We start from the raw sequence: 18,215 nt of genomic DNA on the forward strand, positions 1-18,215 counted from the left end.
CAGGAAGGCTGGAGGATAATGGCCTCTTGCTCCCAGTGCTGGTCCTGGTGGCCAGCGGGGTAGGGCCGATCTGGGGCAGGTTGCCAGTGGTGGTGGCTGTGCCGTCCATTAGCCTTCATGATACATTGGCTCCGACTTTCACATTTGTCCATTGCACTTTCCTGTGTACTATCAGTTACACTTTCACATTTGTCCATTACAACACTTTCCTGTGTACTATCAGTATCTGTGTACAGGGGTACAATTGGATGCCTGCCTTTGTTAATTACATTTGTCTCATTAGCATTACCAGCGTCACTGTTCAGCTGTACGAATTTGTCACTTACATCACTTTTTTGAGTATTATCAGCATTTCTGTTAGCTACATTTTTCTCGTTAGTATTACCGGCATCACTGTTCAACAGTACATTTATATACTTGCATTCATTAATTATACCTTTATTAGTATCACCGGCATCGCTGTACGAAGAGTGGAACTGTCCCTTTAATTGTTCTGGGTTGCCGGTCTCCTTTAACAAGGCCGTGCAATCTTTACCCCAATCCGGTTCGCTGCTCAGCTTCACGTGTTGCTCCCTCAACGCTGCCTCTCGTGGTCTGGTCGCGGCCATCTTGATTTCAGGTGCTTCACCTCGTGGTGCGGGTGCCATCTTCTTTTTCTCCACGAGGTAGGCTGCGGTGATCCTTTTCTCCCCAGGTTCTGCCACGGTGGCCGGGAACCCACCTTCTGCACCGATTCTCTTCCCTCGGAGTCCTGCCACTGGAGCCCGGAAGATGAGATCTGGTCGTTCAGGTTGGATCATCTCGCCGTTGAGTTGTGCAGTCTGTGTCGTCGCCACGCAGTCGAGCTGGATGGTAGGATTTCCAGGTGCTGCGATGGATCCAAGTTTGGTGCCGCGTAGGACGTCGATCGCTGGGGGCTGGAGGCTTTCCCAGCTCCAACAGATCTGGATTCGCTTCATCCATCTCCCCAGCAGCGTTGGACCATCACCGGCAATGACCCACAAAGGAAGCTTGTGCATCGCGCCGCCATGGGACACCTGGACATCCACGCTGCCAGCGACTGGGATGGTGTCTTTTGTGTAAGTGAGCAGCTTCGCCTGGATGAGGATCATTTTTGGTTGTTTGGCAGGATTGTCCCAGAGTTTCTCGAAGGCCGTCTGGTTCATCAGCGATTGGCTTGCCCCTGTGTCGATCTCCATTGAGACTGGAACACCATTGATTTCTACTTCCATTTTCCACAGGGAACTCTCAGTGGAGCAGGTATACACTCCGTACACCTCTTCCAGGGGCTGAGTCACTTCATCTTCATCAGCGCTGGAGCCCGGGTGATCAACTAACTCATCAACGAGACGGTGAGTAAAATTTCTTCTACACATTCGCTGAAGATGGCCTTTAGTGCTGTAGCCTTTGCATGTACAGTCTGTGTATCGGCACTGGTGGGCCCTGAGGTTTCCTCCACAGCGCCAGCACGGGGCTAGCCGGTTGGCCCTGATACGTCCTTACTATACAGTATAAATGCACACGAGGCCCATGCTTGAGAGAAGGTCAGTCTGTGACCTGTCCTTTATTCCTTAACACTCAAGTGATGAAGATGGGTGGAGCTTCCCCTTTTATACCTGAAGGTCCAGGTTAGGAGTGTCTCCCACCTAGTGGTCATTGTTCTCACAGAGTACAACTTAGGTCAGATTATACATGGGTTACAATGCTGGTTGAATACATGACATCACCTCCCCCCCAAAGTCTTATTGGAATCACAGGTTGAGTCTCTCTGGTGGTTTACGCTCTCTTGTAGAGCGCCTGAGTTGGGGCTCTGGTTGTTGGGCGCAGGCCTGAGTGTCTGCTGTTTGCGGTGCCTCAGGCCTATCCAGACTGCCCACAGTGATTGGGCTCTCCTCCCATTGGTTCCGGTGTTCGGTCACTTGTGGTGGAGTGAACTCGACATAATGTTCTTCCTCTGCTTCTTCTATGGGGTTGTTGAGCCTCTTTTTTGTTTGATCCACGTGTTTGTGGCAGATTTGTCCATTGGTAAGTTTAACTACCAGAATCCTATTTCCCTCTTTGGAAATCACAAGACCTGCGAGCCATTTGGGCCCTGCAGCGTAGTTGAGGACAAAAACAGGGTAATTTACATCAATACATCGTACCCTCGCATTCCTGTCATGGTCGTCATATTGTGACTGGCGCATGCTCTCGACAATTTCTTTCATGGTGGGGTGTATAAGGGATAGCCGGGTTTTGAGCGTCCTTTTCATTAGCAGCTCTGCGGGTGGAACCCCTGTGAGCGAGTGTGGTCGGGATCAATAGGCCAACAGGAGGCATGATAAGCGGGTTTGTAGGGAACCCCCTTGGATTCTGAGCATCCCCTGTTTGATTATCTGCACTGCTCATTCGGCCTGGCCATTTGAGGCCGGCTTGAACGGTGCCGTTCTGACATGGTTAATTCCATTGCCTGCCATGAAGTCCTGGAATTCAGTGCTTGTTAAGCACTGGCCATTGTCGCTGACCAAGACTTCCGGTAAACCATGGGCGGTGAACATTGCCCGTAGACTTTCGACGGTGGCAGAGGCTGTGCTTGAATTTAAAATGACACACTCGATCCATTTGGAGTAGGCATCTACTGCAACCAAAAACATTTTTCCATGAAAGGACCTGCGTAGTCCACATGGATGCGTGACCAAGGCTTGGTGGGCCATGGCCAGGGGCTAAGAGGGGCTTCCCTGGGCGAATTGCCCAGCTGGGCTCACGTGTTGCACCTGCGAACACAAAGTTCCAGATCTGCGTCTATCCCTGGCCACCAAACGTGTGACCTGGCAATTGCCTTCATCATGACAATGCCCGGGTGCTCATTGTGGAGTTCTCTGATGAACACCTCTCTGCCCATCTGGGGCATGACTACGCGGTTTCCCCACAGTAGGCAATCGGCCTGAATCGAGAGTTCATCCCTGCGCCTGTGAAATGGTTTAAATTCCTCAGGGCATGCTCTGTACGTGGCTGTCCAGTCCCCATTCAGGACACATTTCTTGACTAGAGACAATAGCGGGTCTCTATTTTTCCAGACTTTAATCTGACGGGCTGTCACAGGTGAGCCTTCACTTCCGAAAGCTTCAACAGCCATGACCATCTCAGCAGCATGCTCGGTAGCCCCCTCAGTGGTGGCTAGTGGGAGCCTGCTGAGTGCATCGGCGCAGTTTTCGGTGCCCGGTCTGTGCCGAATTGTATAGTCATAGGCGGCTAACGTGAGTGCCCACCTCTGTATGCGGACCGATGCGTTTGCATTTATGGCCTTGTTGTCGGCCAAAAGGGACGTTCGGGGTTTGTGATCTGTCTCCAGTTCAAATTTCCTGCCAAACAGGTATTGGTGCATTTTCTTTACAGCATATACACATGCGAGCGCCTCCTTTTCTACCATCCCGTAACCCCTTTCTGCCTGGGACAGACTCCTGGAGGCATAAGCTACTGGCTGTAACTGACCCTTGACATTGACATGCTGCAACACACACCCGACACCATAGGACGACGCATCGCACGTTAACACAAGTTTCTTACATGGGTCGTATAGTGTTAACAGAGTGTTGGAACATAACAAATTGCGTGCTCTATTAAAATCCCTTTCCTGGCTATCCCCCCAGACCCATTCGCGACCTTTGCGTAGGAGCACATGTAGCGGCTCTATCAGCGTGCTCAATTTGGGAAGAAAGTTACCAAAATAGTTCAGGAGCCCCAGCAACGAACGCTGCTCCATCGTGTTACGGAGTCTGGGTGCTTTCTGGATCGCTTCCATCTTGGACGCAGTTGGACTGATCCCGTCTGCTGCTACCCTCATCCCCAGGAATTTTACCTCTGGAGCAAGGAAGACGCACTTCGCCTTTTTCAGTCGCAGCCCTACCCGGTCCAGTCTGCGTAGCACCTCCTCCAGGTTGCGGAGGTGTTCTTCAGTATCGTAACTCGTGATGAGGATGTCGTCCTGAAAAACCACCGTCCCTGGAATCGACTTGAGGAGGCTTTCCATATTTCGTTGGAAGATCGCGGCGACCGAGCGAATCCCGAACGGACATCTGTTGTACTCAAACAACCGCTTGTGTGTCGTGATGGTGGTCAGCTTCTTCGACTCACTCGCCAGCTCCTGGGTCATGTAAGCTGAGATCATGTCCAATTTTGAAAAAAGTTTGCCACCGGATAGCGTCGCAAAGAGGTCCTCCGCTCTCGGTAACGGGTACTGGTCTTGGAGTGACACCCGATTGATGGCCTTGTAATCACCACATATCCTGACCGACCCATCCGCCTTGAAAGCACCGGCACAATCGGGCTCGCCCAGTCACTGAATTCGACTGGCGAGATGATGCCTTCCCTCAGCAGGCGGTCCAATTCGCCTTCTATCTTTTCCCGCATCACGTATGGCACTGCTCTGGCCTTGTGGTGCACTGGCTTGGCGTCCGGGTTTATGTGAATGACTACCTTGACCCCCATGAAAGTGCCGATGCCAGGTGGAAATAATGAGTCAAATTTGTCCAACCTGAGGCTCAACCACACTGTTCACAACCTTGGTGTTGTATTTGACCCCGAGGAGCTTCTGTCCACAGAGCTACACCATCACTCAGACCAACTACTTCCATCTCGGGAACATCGCCCAACTCCATCCCTGCCTCTACTCATCTGCTGAAACCCTCACCCATGCTTTTGTTACCTCTAGATCTGACTATTCCAATGCACTCTTGGCTGGCCTCCAATCCTCCACCCTCCATTAATTTGAGGTCATCTAAAAGTCTGCTGCCCATATACTAACTCGCACCAAACCCTGTTCACCCATCGCAGCTGTGCTCACTGACCTACATTGGCTCCCAGTTGATCAATGCCTCTATGTTAAAATTGTCATCCTTGTTTTCAAATCCCTCCATGGCCTCGCCCCTCCCCTACATGATGTCCTGTCCTTGGAGTTTACCAAGTGCAGCTGCACCAACACTCAACCAGCTCAACACCATCCAGGCCATGCTGCTTGAATGGCCCGGCATCCACCACATTAAATATCTTGTCCCTCCACCACCGGCGCTACGTGTACCATCGACACGATGCACTGCAGCAACTCACCAAGGCTTCTTCAATAGGACTTCCTAAACCCACAATTTCCCCCACCTAATAGGACAAGGGCAGCAGGCACATGGGAACACCACCACCTCAAAGTTCCTCTCCAAGTCACACAGCATCCTGAGTTGGAAATATATCACCGTTCCCTCATTGTCGCTGGGTCAAAAATCATGCACTCCCTCCCTAACAGCACAGTGTGAGTAACTTCACCTCACGGACTGCAACGATTCAACAAGGCGGCCCATCACCACCTTCTCAAGGGAAACTAGGGATGGGCAATAAATGCCGGCCTTGCCATCGACGCCCACATCTCATAAACGAATGTTAAAGAAACAACGGTGGAGTAATCTTGGCCATTGAACGTAATTGTGTTTTACTGTTACTGAGTTAAAGCAAGCGAAACTGACCGTCATGTGATGCATTTGATTACTGTTCCACCTGTGATGGTTTAGATTGTTGGATTGATATTAAATAATGAACTACTTTATTGCAATCGTCAGTACTTAACCCGATGATGGCAGTAACTGTATTAGTATAGATGTTATTAAATAAAGCAGTGTTAGTTGATACACCTCTGTGTCCGACTCAGTCTTTTGAAGCCGGTTAATTGGTTAATATATTTTGAACTGGGTTTGTGGGACAGTCCACAGCCCAGATAATTTAGGATTCTTCTAAACCCCCAATATCACTGACAGACCCCAATCTGGTGGTCAGATGGTTCCCTATTTGTTCTCAGTGGATCACAGCCCCAGTGATGGTTTGCTCAGCTGGGTTTCTAAGTGCATTGCATTTGGATCCGACGTTAAATCTCCTTGTGAGGTGCATCCTAAAATACAATACAGAAAATGCTGGAACACTGAGCAGGTCCGGCAGTATCTGTGGAGAGAGAAACCAAGTCAACCTTTCATCAGAACCGGAAGAAGTCAGTGATTTAACAGTTTATAAGCAAGTGCAGATCAAGTGAAAGGGTGGGGCAGCTAAAGGCAAGGTCTGTGATTGGGTGGAAGGCAGGAGTGATTCAATGACACAAAGGATGATGGTTCAAGGGAAAGGCGGATGGTAATGGGACAATAAAAACTCAAAAGATGGGTCCGTAGCGGGTGTAAATGTTTACAGAATAACTATTACCAGCACATACTGTCTGAAATGCTGCCAGATCATAACCATCGCAATCATTTTCTCAGGGAGTGCTGGGTCACTGGGGAACACTGGGTCACCGGAGAGCGCTGGATCACCAGGGAACACTGGGTCACCGGGGAGCATTGGGTCACCGGGGAACGCTGGGTCACCGGGTAGCACTGGGTCTTTGGGGAGCGCTGGGTCACCGGGGAGCGCTGGGTCACCGGCCAGCACTAGGTCACCGGGTCTCCGGGGAGCGGCGGATCACCGGGTCGCCGGGGAGTGCTGGTCACCGGGGAGCGCTGGGTCACCGGGGAGCACTGGGTCACCGGGGAGCACCGTATGACCGGGTAGCGCTGGGTCACCGGGGAACACTGGGTCACCGGGGAACACTGGGTCACCGGGGAACACCGAATGACCGGGAAGCGCTGGGTCACCGGGGAACACTGGGTCACCGGGGAGCACCGTATGACCGGGTAGCGCTGGGTCACCGGGGAACACTGGGTCACCGGGGAGCTCTGGGTCACCGGGGAACACCGAATGACCGGGAAGCGCTGGGTCACCGGGGAACACTGGGTCACCGGGGAGCACTGGGTCAACGGCGAGCACTGGGTCAACGGGTTGCTGGGGAGGGCCGGGTCACCGGGGAGCGCTGGGTCACCGGGGAACACCGAGTGACCGGGAAGCGCTGGGTCACCGGGGAACACTGGGTCATCGGCGAGCACTGGGTCACCGGGTCGCCGGGGAGCGCCGGGTCACCGGGGAGCGCTGGGTCACCGGGGAGTACTGGGTCACCGGGGAGCTCTGGGTCACCGGGGAACACCGAATGACCGGGGAACACTGGGTCACCGGGGAGCACTGGGTCAACGGCGAACACTGGGTCAACGGGTTGCTGGGGAGGGCCGGGACACCGGGGAGCGCTGGGTCACCGGGGAGCACTGGGTCACCGGGGAACACCGAGTGACCGGGAAGCGCTGGGTCACCGGGGAACACTGGATCACCGGCGAGCACTGGGTCACCGGGTCGCCGGGTCACCAGGGAACGCCGAGTCACCGGGGAGCACTGCGTCACCAGGGAGCACTAGTCAGGAAGGTGGATTCATCCTTCCACAAAGAATCTGACTGTGACTGGGGTCTGAGTGGATCCGCTGCAGGATTCCTCCCCAATTTCATTCCTTTCTATGTGTAGCCAATAGTGTGTTACCCCACTCACCCCGAGCACCAATCATAGACAGCCTACTTTATTAATGAAACCAGCATAAACCTCCAAAAGATTGATATAAAAAATGTTGGGAGTCAATTATAAATGGTGTTTATTGATATTATTGATAATAACAGTGAGATTAGAACATAAGGTTTAGGAGCCATTCGGCCCCTCGAGCCTGCTCCGCGATTCAATAATATCATGGTTGATTGTCCAACTCAACACTTGCCTGCAGTGTCCCCATAATCCCTTGATTCCCTTAATATCCTCAAATTTATCGATCTCTGTCTTGAATATACTCACTGACTGAGCCTCCACAGACCGCTGGGGCAGAGAATGTCAAAGATTCACCACCCTCTGAATGAAGAAATTTCGCCTCATCTCAGTGCTACATGGCCGACCCCTTATTCTGAGACTGTGTCCCCTGGTTCTAGACTCCTCAGCCAGAGAAAACATCCTCCCTGCATCTACCGTCAAGCCCTGGAAGCATTTTGTAAGTTTCAATGAGATCATCTCTCATTTTTCTAAACTCTAGCGAATATAGAGATTGGCCATAAATGAGCTCGGGAATGCTGGCAGTGAATGATAAGGAACATTCGGGCCTATCTCGTGCTACTGAATTCAGGGATCAGCTTCCCACCAGCCACACACGAGGCCAGTGCTCCTGCTCCACATTCTCCATGCTGCTTTACAGCACAGCTCGAAACCCGCTGAGTGACCACATAAAACCAACACTTGAAGCCTTGCAAGCTGTTTGTTGATGAACTCCACCACTGACACACAAGGATTTCTATGAGGAGACGTACATTCTGATGGTGTCGTTGCGTTGATTAACTGAACGTTGTGCATTGGGAGGGTTTTGTGTTTTGCCTGCCCCCTGCTGGTGATTTCCTTCATTCACAGCCCCAATGATCCACATCTCCAGCAGCAGCATTCCTGCTTTCACCACAGAAAGACCATCAAACAAACCCGCTTGCATTTCTACACCGCCTTTCACCACTTCAGGATGTCCCAAAGTGATTCACAAATAATGAAGTACTTTTGAAGTGTAGTTACTGATGTAACTTGGGAAACACGGCAACTTGGAAACACGGCAGCCAATATGTGCACAGCAAGCTCCCACAGCAGCAAGGTGTCAATGATCAGATAATCAGTTTTTATTGATGTTGGTTGAGGGATAAACATTGGCTAAAACCCCACAAACAACTCCCCTGCTCTTCTTTGAACTTTTGTATTCACCTGAGAAGGTTTAACATCTTAACTGAAAGACGGCACCTCTGAAATGAAGCACTCCCTCAGTACTGCACTAGAGTATTACCCTAGATATTATGCCCAAGTTTCTAGAGTGTTTCTGATACTAACGCCAAGATCTGTTCGTATCAGCAACATCTGATAGGTGCGGATTAACAGAAATTTGGACATCAGAAAACACGACATCAATAGTCGGGAAAATGCTAGAATCTGTTATTAGGAACCTGGTAACAGGGCACTTAGAATATCATGATATGATTGGGCAGAGTCAATAAGGATTTATGATCGGGAATTGGTGTTTGACAAGCCTGTTATATTTTGAAGTTGTAACTAGCAGGGTAGATAAGGGGGAACCATTGGATGTCGTGTATTTGGATTTTTAAAAAGCATTCGATAAGGTACCACACAAGAGGATATTACACAACATTAGGGCTCATGGGATTGGAGGTAATATATTAGCATGGATTGAGGATTGGTTACTGGACAGAAAACAGAGAGTAGAAATAAATGGGTCATTTTCGGTTTGACAGACTGTAACTAGGTTCCGCAAGGATCAGTGCTTGGGTGCCAGCTATTTACAATCTAGATCAATGACTGATGAGGGGACTGAGTGTAATATATCCTAGTTTGCTGATCATACAAAGCTAGGTGGGAAAGGAAGTTGTGAGGAGGACACAAAGAGGCTGCAAAGGAATATCGACAGGTTAAGTGAATGGGCAAGAACTTGGCAGATGGAATACAATGTGGAGAAATGTGAAGTTATCCACTTTGGTCGATAAAATAAAGAAGCAGAATATTTTAAAATTGTGAAATGTTGTTGTTCAGAGGGTCTCTCTGTACAAGAATCACAGAAGGTTAGCATGCAGGTACAGCAAGCAATTAGGGAGGTAAATAGTATGTTAGTCTTTATTACAAAAGGGTAGGAGTATAAACGTGAATAAGTCATACTGCAATCATATCGGTTTTTGGAGCGTCCACACCTGGAGTACTGTGTACAGTTTTGGTCTCCTTATCGAAGGAAGGATCTATTTCCTTAGAGGGAGTGCTGAAAGGTTCACTGGACCGATTCCTGGGATGGGGGGATTGTCCTATGAGGAGAGATTGAGTAGACTAGGTAAATATTCCCAAGAGTTTAGAAGAATGAGAGGTGATCTCATTGAAACGTTTAGAATCCTTCAGGGCCTTGACAGGATAGATACTAAGAGGTGGTTTTCCCTGGATGGGGAGTCGAGAACTAGGGGGCATAGTCTAAGGATAAAGGGTCGGCCATTTAGGGCTGAGATGATGGTTGTGAATCCTTGAAGTTCCCTGCCCCAGAGGGCTGTGGATGCTCAATCAGAGCTTGCAAGGTCCACAGCAGTTCTCTAAACATTCCCTCCATCGCGGTTGGTCTCTTTCTTCCTCCATTGGAGACATGGATCCCACTTCTGACTCCATGTATTACAGGGTCCTACTGTCTCAAGCCGCCTTTTCCTTTACAAACAGTAATCCTCGAACAATCCAAATTTCAAATACCTTCTTTTTCTGCACATAAAACAAAGCAAGACCATACAGTATGACTTTCAGCTCCAACTCCCAGCTTCTTTCTGTCCCCTACTTCTCCTGAACTTCCCGTTTTATGCTCAGCTGCCTGGGGAAAGTGTCTCTCTCACACCCACGCCCCCAAAACTCCAGGGGCTCCCGCTCAAGGTACAGCTGTCTGTAAACGGGAGGTTCTTAAAGAGGCAATACTCTTCCTCTTGGCCCAGATAAATGATCCAGTGTTACAAAATGTGAAGCAAGAGGTAGTGGTGATAAGTGGGCACCCGTTGAGTGTAAAACGAAATGCCTTCCGCCGTTTAACATAGTGAAGAATGACCTTTATACAGAGTGACTCGGGTGCATTGTGAGGAAGTGGAACAATTGTTGGTCATTGACTTGGCCCACAAGCACCTCTTCGGAGGTGACCGAGGATCGCAAAGACCCTGCAGCGGCTGTTGAGGCGATTCCTCTAGCCAGGGCTGTATGAAGAAGTACTCTGGTTCTGTAATTCCTGTCCAGAGTGTCAGCCACACCTCACTATCGCACTCTATTAGACCTTCTCCCAATAATCTATCTGCCCTTTGAAAGGACCGCTATGGACCTAGAGGGACCTATGGAAAGGTCAGCACGAGGACATCAGGATATTTTAGGAATTGTTGACTATGCCACACGATATCCCGAGGCTATCCGCCCATAATCTGTAACCTCATGGCCCGTCCTATCCCTCACTCCACCATTATCATCAAGCCAGGGGACCAGCTATGCGATCCCTCAATCAATGGACCAGATTAAAGCTCTGCAGTCCTGCCACATCCATTTGTGAATGGTGGTGGATAATTAAACAACTAATGGGAGAAGGAAGCTCCATGAATATCCCCATCCTCAATGATGGCAGAGAACAGCACGTAAGTGCAAAAGACAAAGCTGAAGAGTTTGCAACCATCTTCATCCAGAAGTGCTGAGAGGATGATCCATATCGGCCTCCTCCTGAGGTTCCCACCATCACAGAAGCAAGTCTTCTGCCAATTCGATGCACTCCATGTGATATCAAGAAAATGCTCAGCATATTGGATACAACAAAGGCTATGGGCCCTGACAACATCCTGGCTATCGTGCTGAACACATGCTACATGCTCCAGAACTAGCCACACCTCAGCCAAGCCAATCCAGTACAGCTGTAGCACTGAGATCTACCCAACACTGTGGAAAATTGCCCAGGTGTGTCCTGTCCACAAAAAGCAAGACAAATCCAATCCGGTCAATTATCGCCCCATTAATCTACTCTCAATCATCAGCAAAGTGATGGAAGGTGTCATTGACAGTGCTATCAAGCAGCACTTACTCACCAATAACCTGGTCAACAATGCTCAGTTTGGGTTCTGCCAGGACCACTCTGCTCCAGATCTCATTACAGCCTTGGTCCCTACACGGACAAAAGAGCTGAATTCCAGAGGTGAGGTGAGAGTGACTGCTATTGACATCAAGGCAGCACTTCAGAGCGGGGCATCAAGGAGTCCCAGTAAAATTTGTCAATGGGAATCAGGGGGAAATCTCTCCACTGGCTGGAGTCATAGTTAGCACAAAGGAAGATGGGTGTGGCTGTTGGAGGTCCATCATCTCAGACCCAAGACATCAATGCAGGAGTTTCTCAGGGCAGTGCCCCAGACCCAACCATATTTAGCTGCTTCATCAATGACCTTCCCTCATCATAAGGTCTGATGTGGGGATGTTCACTGATGATTGCAGTGTTCAGTTCCATTCGAACTCCTCAGATAATGAAACAGTCCATGGCCACATGCAGCAAGACCTGGACAATAATCAGGCTTGGGCGGATAAGTGTCAAGTAACATTCGTGCCAAACAAGGACCAGGCAATGACTATCTCCAACAAGCGAGAGTCTAACCACTGCCCCTTGACATTCAACGGCATTATCATCACCGACTTCCCCCCGAATTTACCTGCGGATTCACTCAGGCTGTGACCCTGGGGCCGGGGCCGCACCGCACTGCTGTGAAATGCAGCCTCACACAATCCGAGCCCTCCCTCCCTCAGGCCCCACACTTGCCCTCATAGGCAGACGGATGGGGGAAACTTTCCCTGGGCTCCCGCAGCCTCGACACATCAATCCGGAGCTCTGGAACTTTCCACAGCCGTTCTTTCCCACACTCTGCTCCTCCAATCACAGCACCCCCCGCTCGCTGATCTTCCAATCACAGTTCCCCCGCTCGCTGATCCACCAATCACAGATCCCTACAGCTCGCACCCTTTCCGTTGGCTCTGGGCCCCGTGAGCGGCTGCCCTTCAGTCGCTCTGCAGCGGGGCCTGGCGCCTCTCCGCCCCACAGCTCAACAGCCTTTTACAGCAGGGGGAGATCTGAGCATCAAAGGTGGGCAGGCAATGGGAGAGCAGAGGGGCTTCGGCGGGGAGAGGTCTCACTTCGCCAGCATTGAACATGGGGGTCTAGTGAGAAGGAGGAACTGAAGGATATCCTTATTAGGCGGGAAATTGTGTTCGGGAAATTGATAGGATTGAAGGCCGATAAATCCCCGGGACCTGATAGTCTGCATCCCAGAGTACTTAAGGAAGTGGCCCTAGAAATAGTGGCTACATTGGTGATCATTTTCCAACAGTCTATCGACTCGGAATCAGTTTCTATGGACTGTTTCTAACACCACTTTTTAAAAAGGGAGGGAGAGAGAAAGTGGGTAATTATAGACCGGTTAGCCTGACATCAGTAGTGGGGAAAATGTTGGAATCAATTATTAAGTATGTAATAGCAGCGCATTTGGAAAGCAGTGACAGGATCGGTCCAAGTCAGCATGGAATTATGAAAGGGAAATATGCTTGACAAATCTTCTGGAATTTTTTGAGGATGTAACTAATAGAGTGGACAAGCGAGAACCAGTAGATATGGTGTATTTGGACTTTCAAAAGGCTTTTGACAAGGTCCCTCACAAGAAATTGGTGTGCAAAATCAAAGCACATGGTATTGGGGGTAATATACTGATGTGGATAGAGAACTGGTTGGCAGACAGGAAGCAGAGAGTCGGGATAAACGGGTCCTTTTCAGAATGACAGGCAGTGACTAGTGGAGTGCCGCAGGGCTCAGTGCTGGGACCCCAGCTCTTTACAATATACATCAATAATTTGGATGAAGGAATTGAGTGTAATATCTCCAAGTTTGCAGATGACACTAAACTGGATGGTGGTGTGAGCTGTGAGGGGGATGCTAAGAGGCTGCAGGGTGACTTGAACAGGTTCGGGGAGTGGGCAAATGCATGGCAGATGCAGTATAATGTGGATAACTTTGGGGGCAAAAACACAGGATAGAATATTATCTGAATAGCAGCAGATTAGGAAAAGGGGAGGTGCAACAAGACCTGGGTGTCATGGTTCATCAGTCTTTGATAGTTGGCATACAGATACAGCAGGTGGTGAAGAAGGCAAATGTTATGTTGGCCTTCATAGCTAGGGGATTTGAGTATAGGAGCAGGGAAGTCTTAATGCAGTTGTACAGAGCCTTGGTGAGGCCTCTCTTTGAATATTGTGTTCAGTTTTGGTCTCCTAATCTGAGGAAGGACGTTCTTGCTATTAAATAGAAACAAGTTTCCACATGATTTGCGCCTAATTTTTAGGAGCAACTGGTGGAGAACGGACTATCTTAGAAATCGCAATTCTCCACATTTTTTTTTCTGCAGTTCTAGTCAGGTAGAACAGTTCTACTTTGGAACAGAATTTTTTCTTCAAAAGGGGGCGTGTCCGGCCACTGACGCCTGATTTCAAAGTTTCCACAGTGAAAACGTACTCCAAACTAAAGTAGAATGGAGCAAGTGAAAATTTTTGTAGAACTGAAAAAACCTGTTCTACACATTAAAAAATCAGGCGCAGGTTACAAATTAGGCGTCCAGAACGAGGTGCGGGGGGGGGGGAAGGGAAGTCATTAAATTCTACAGTCAATCCTTATTTATACTTCTACAAATATTATACAAATAAATCCAACCTGAATAAACATTTATAAGCAAAGAAAAGATTAAATAAACCATCTTCCTACCTGTGTGAAAGTGCTTCAGCCATCGTTCGTTCCCGCAGGGGGTGGGGAAGGAAACCGCCGTTTGTTGCCGCGGAGGGGAGGGAGGGGAAGGAGGCAGCGGTTTGTTGCCGTGGAGTGGAGGGAGGGGAAGGAGACAGCGGTTTGTTACCGCGGAGGAGAGGGGAGGGAGGGGGAGGAGACAGCGGTTTGTTACCGTGGAGGGGAGGGAGGGGAAGGAGACAGCGGTTTGTTGCCGTGGAGGAGAGGGGAGGGAGGGGAAGGAGACAGCGGTTTGTTACCGCAGAGGAGAGGGGAGGGAGGGGAAGGAGACAGCGGTTTGTTGCCGCCGCGGAGGAGAGGGGAGGGAGGGGGAGGAGACAGCGGTTTGTTGCCGCCGCGGAGGAGAGGGGAGGGAGGGGGAGGAGACAGCGGTTTGTTGCCGCCGCGGAGGGGAGGGAGGAGGAGGAGACAGCGGTTTGTTGCCACGGAGGAGAGGGGAGGGAGGGGGAGGAGACAGCGGTTTGTTGCCACGGAGGAGAGGGGAGGGAGGGGAAGGAGACAGCGGTTTGTTGCCGTGGAGGGGAGGGAGGGGAAGGAGACAGCGGTTTGTTGCCGCCGCGGAGGGGAGGGAGGAGGAGGAGACAGCGGTTTGTTGCCACGGAGGAGAGGGGAGGGAGGGGGAGGAGACAGCGGTTTGTTGCCACGGAGGAGAGGGGAGGGAGGGGGAGGAGACAGCGGTTTGTTGCCACGGAGGAGAGGGGAGGGAGGAGGAGGAGACAGCGGTTTGTTGCCGCCGCGGAGGGGAGGGGAGGGAGGGGGAGGAGACAGCGGTTTGTTGCCACGGAGGAGAGGGGAGGGAGGGGAAGGAGACAGCGGTTTGTTGCCACCATGGAGGGGAGGAAACCGCCATTTGTTGACGCGGAGGGTGGGGAGGGGAAGGAGACAGTGAGAAGGGAAGCCTCAGTGCTGATGGCAATGTGCTTTTATTAAAAAATGTTCAAAAATTTAACAGCTACAAAGAACTACAAAAATGGCCGAGTGCCAATGTTTTTTTCACACTGAGCATGCGCGAACGCTCCAACGCGCACGCGCAGCGTTGCCGGCAGGAAAAAAACTAATTTAAATAGTACCCGCCCCCTCCCACTTACAAATTCGGCGCGAGTGCAGGCTCCGCCCCCCTGGGTGCCGCGCCAAACAGACAAGGAGCTGCAAAGCGCTCGAGAATAGCGCGTTTTTTTTCTGGCGCCGCTTTAAGCGCGAAAAACGGGCGCCCAGCTCAGAGGGGTGCCCGTTTTTTATCCTGTGGAAACTTGGGCCCATAGAAACAAGAGTAGGCCATTCGGCCCTTCAAGCCTGCACCGCCATTCAACAAGATCATGGCTGATCACCCACCCCAGCACCTCCCCCCCCACGCCCCCTCCATACCCCCCTGAACCCCCCAGCCGCAAGGACCACATCCAACTCCCTCCCGAACACATCCAATGAACCAGCATCAACAACTCTCCGCGGCAGGGAACCCCACAAGCCAACAACTCCCCGAGTGAAGAAGTCTCTCCCAATCCCAGCCCCAAACAGCCCACCCCCATCCCAAGAGCGTGCCATCTCCCGGCTCCGGACCCACCCAACACCGGCAACACTCCCCCCGCACCCAACCCGCCCTGTCCTGTCAGGATCCTTCCCAAATGCCGAACACCCCCGGATGTCGAGCCCCCAGCCCTGGCCACCCCGGACCCACGCCCCTGCGATGACAACCACACCACATCCACCAACCGCCATCTGCACAGTCAACCCATCCACCCCACTCCGAACAATCCCCATCCGAGGCACAGAGCCCCCAGGCCTGCCCCTCCAACACACTTAGCCCCCCCAGACCTTCGCTGCAATGTGGCCCCTCCTGTCCCCCGCCCTGGGTTTCTCTGTCCCCCACCTCCACCATTCTCCCCTCCATCCGCCACCCCCGTCTCCCCTCAACTTCCCTCTGCCTCTCCGCACAGGCTCCCATCTTGGGGGCGGTAACCTTCTGGGGCAGGGAAATTTAGCCCCCAGTGTGGAAGTCCTGCTCCCGCCGCAGAATTGGCCTTACCACCCCTCAATGGAAGTGGAGTGCAATTTCCCACACTCCACTTCCTTTGGGGGCAGTTACCGGGGTACGACTGGATGCTCCTGTGACAGTTTGAACTGGTGTTCTCCACTCTCTGTCTTGTGACAGTTTGAACTGGTGCTCTCCACTCTCCCGTCCTGTGACAGTTTGAACTGGTGCTCTCCACTCTCCCGTCCTGTGACAGTTTGAACTGGTGCTCTCCACTCTCCCGTCCTGTGACAGTTTGAACTGGTGCTCTCCACTCTCTCCTGTGACAGTTTGAACTGGTGCTCTCCACTCTCCCGTCCTGTGACAGTTTGAACTGGTGCTCTCCACTCTCTGTCCTGTGACAGTTTGAACTGGTGCTCTCCACTCTCCCGTCCTGTGACAGTTTGAACTGGTGCTCTCCACTCTCTGTCCTGTGACAGTTGGAGCTGGTGCTCTCCACTCTCTCTCCTGTGACAGTTTGAACTGGTGTTCTCCACTCTCTGTCCTGTGACAGTTTGAACAGGTGTTCTCCACTCTCCCGTCCTGTGACAGTTTGAACTGGTGTTCTCCACTCTCCCGTCCTGTGACAGTTTGAACTGGTGTTCTCCACTCTCTGTCCTGTGACAGTTGGAACTGGTGCTCTCCACTCTCTGTCCTGTGACAGTTTGAACTGGTGCTCTCCACTCTCTGTCCTGTGACAGTTTGAACTGGTGTTCTCCACTCTCTGTCCTGTGACAGTTTGAACTGGTGTTCTCCACTCTCCCGTCCTGTGACAGTTTGAACTGGTGTTCTCCACTCTCCCGTCCTGTGACAGTTTGAACTGGTGTTCTCCACTCTCTGTCCTGTGACAGTTTGAACTGGTGTTCTCCACTCTCTGTCCTGTGACAGTTTGAACTGGTGTTCTCCACTCTCTCCATTGAGGGAGTGCAGCGAAGGTTCACCAGACTGATTCCTGGGATGGCAGGACTGACATATGAGGAGAGACTGGATCAACTGGGCCTTTATACATTGGAGTTTAGAAGGATGAGAGGAGATCTCATAGAAACACATAAGATTCTGACGGGACTGGACAGGTTAGATGCGGGTTGAATATTCCTGATGTTTGGGAAGTCCAGAACCAGGGGACACACGTTTAGAATAAGGGATAGGCCATTTAGGACTGAGATGAGGAGAAACTTCTACACTCAGAGTTTTAACCTGTGGAATTCCCTGCCACAGAGAGTTGTTGATGCCAGTTCATTGGGTATATTCAAAAGGGAATTAGATATGGCCCTTATGGCTAAGGGGATCAAGGGGTATGGAGAGAAAGCAGGAAAGGGGTACTGAGGGAATGATCAGCCATGATCTTATTGAATGGTGGTGCAAGCTCGAAGGGCCGAATGGCCTACTCCTGCAACTATTTTCTATGTTTCTATGTTTCAAAGGGCAAAGGCCGCACAAAGAAAGAGCTGAAGAAAGATGAGCAAGCGGTGAGTGAAGCCGCCTGGGCTGAGCAGGTGGGGACACACAGCTTCCACTCTGACACCCAATCCCGGGACCTCTCACATGGTGTGAGCCGCACGGAATTACACCTCGCCCCGTCCAACCCTTTATAGAGTTCACACTGTACAACGGACAACTCAAGGCAAAGGTTTCTGGAATAAGTTCTCTTTACTTAAATTCAACAAAAGATTACAAGTAAGCATCCAACAGTACCGTTACACACAGTGATCCCGGTTTACCAATAAGCAGGCTCAGGTCTATTCCTTTACTTAACTCAAGTGATCATAAGCAAAAACTCGCACATACTGACACCAGCGAGTGGTCGGTTCGGCGGTGACTAGACGTGGCTCTTTAACGGGCAACTGACCAGGTTGCCTTTCGACTGAAGCAGTATCCAATGACCTTTCGTAGCACTGTTCTTTACCCGTAAAATCCTGTGCACATGTTTCATCCAGCATG

The sequence above is a fragment of the Pristiophorus japonicus genome, chromosome 6, assembly GCF_044704955.1.
Source record: "Pristiophorus japonicus isolate sPriJap1 chromosome 6, sPriJap1.hap1, whole genome shotgun sequence".
In the NCBI taxonomy this organism is placed as follows: Eukaryota; Metazoa; Chordata; class Chondrichthyes; family Pristiophoridae; genus Pristiophorus; species Pristiophorus japonicus.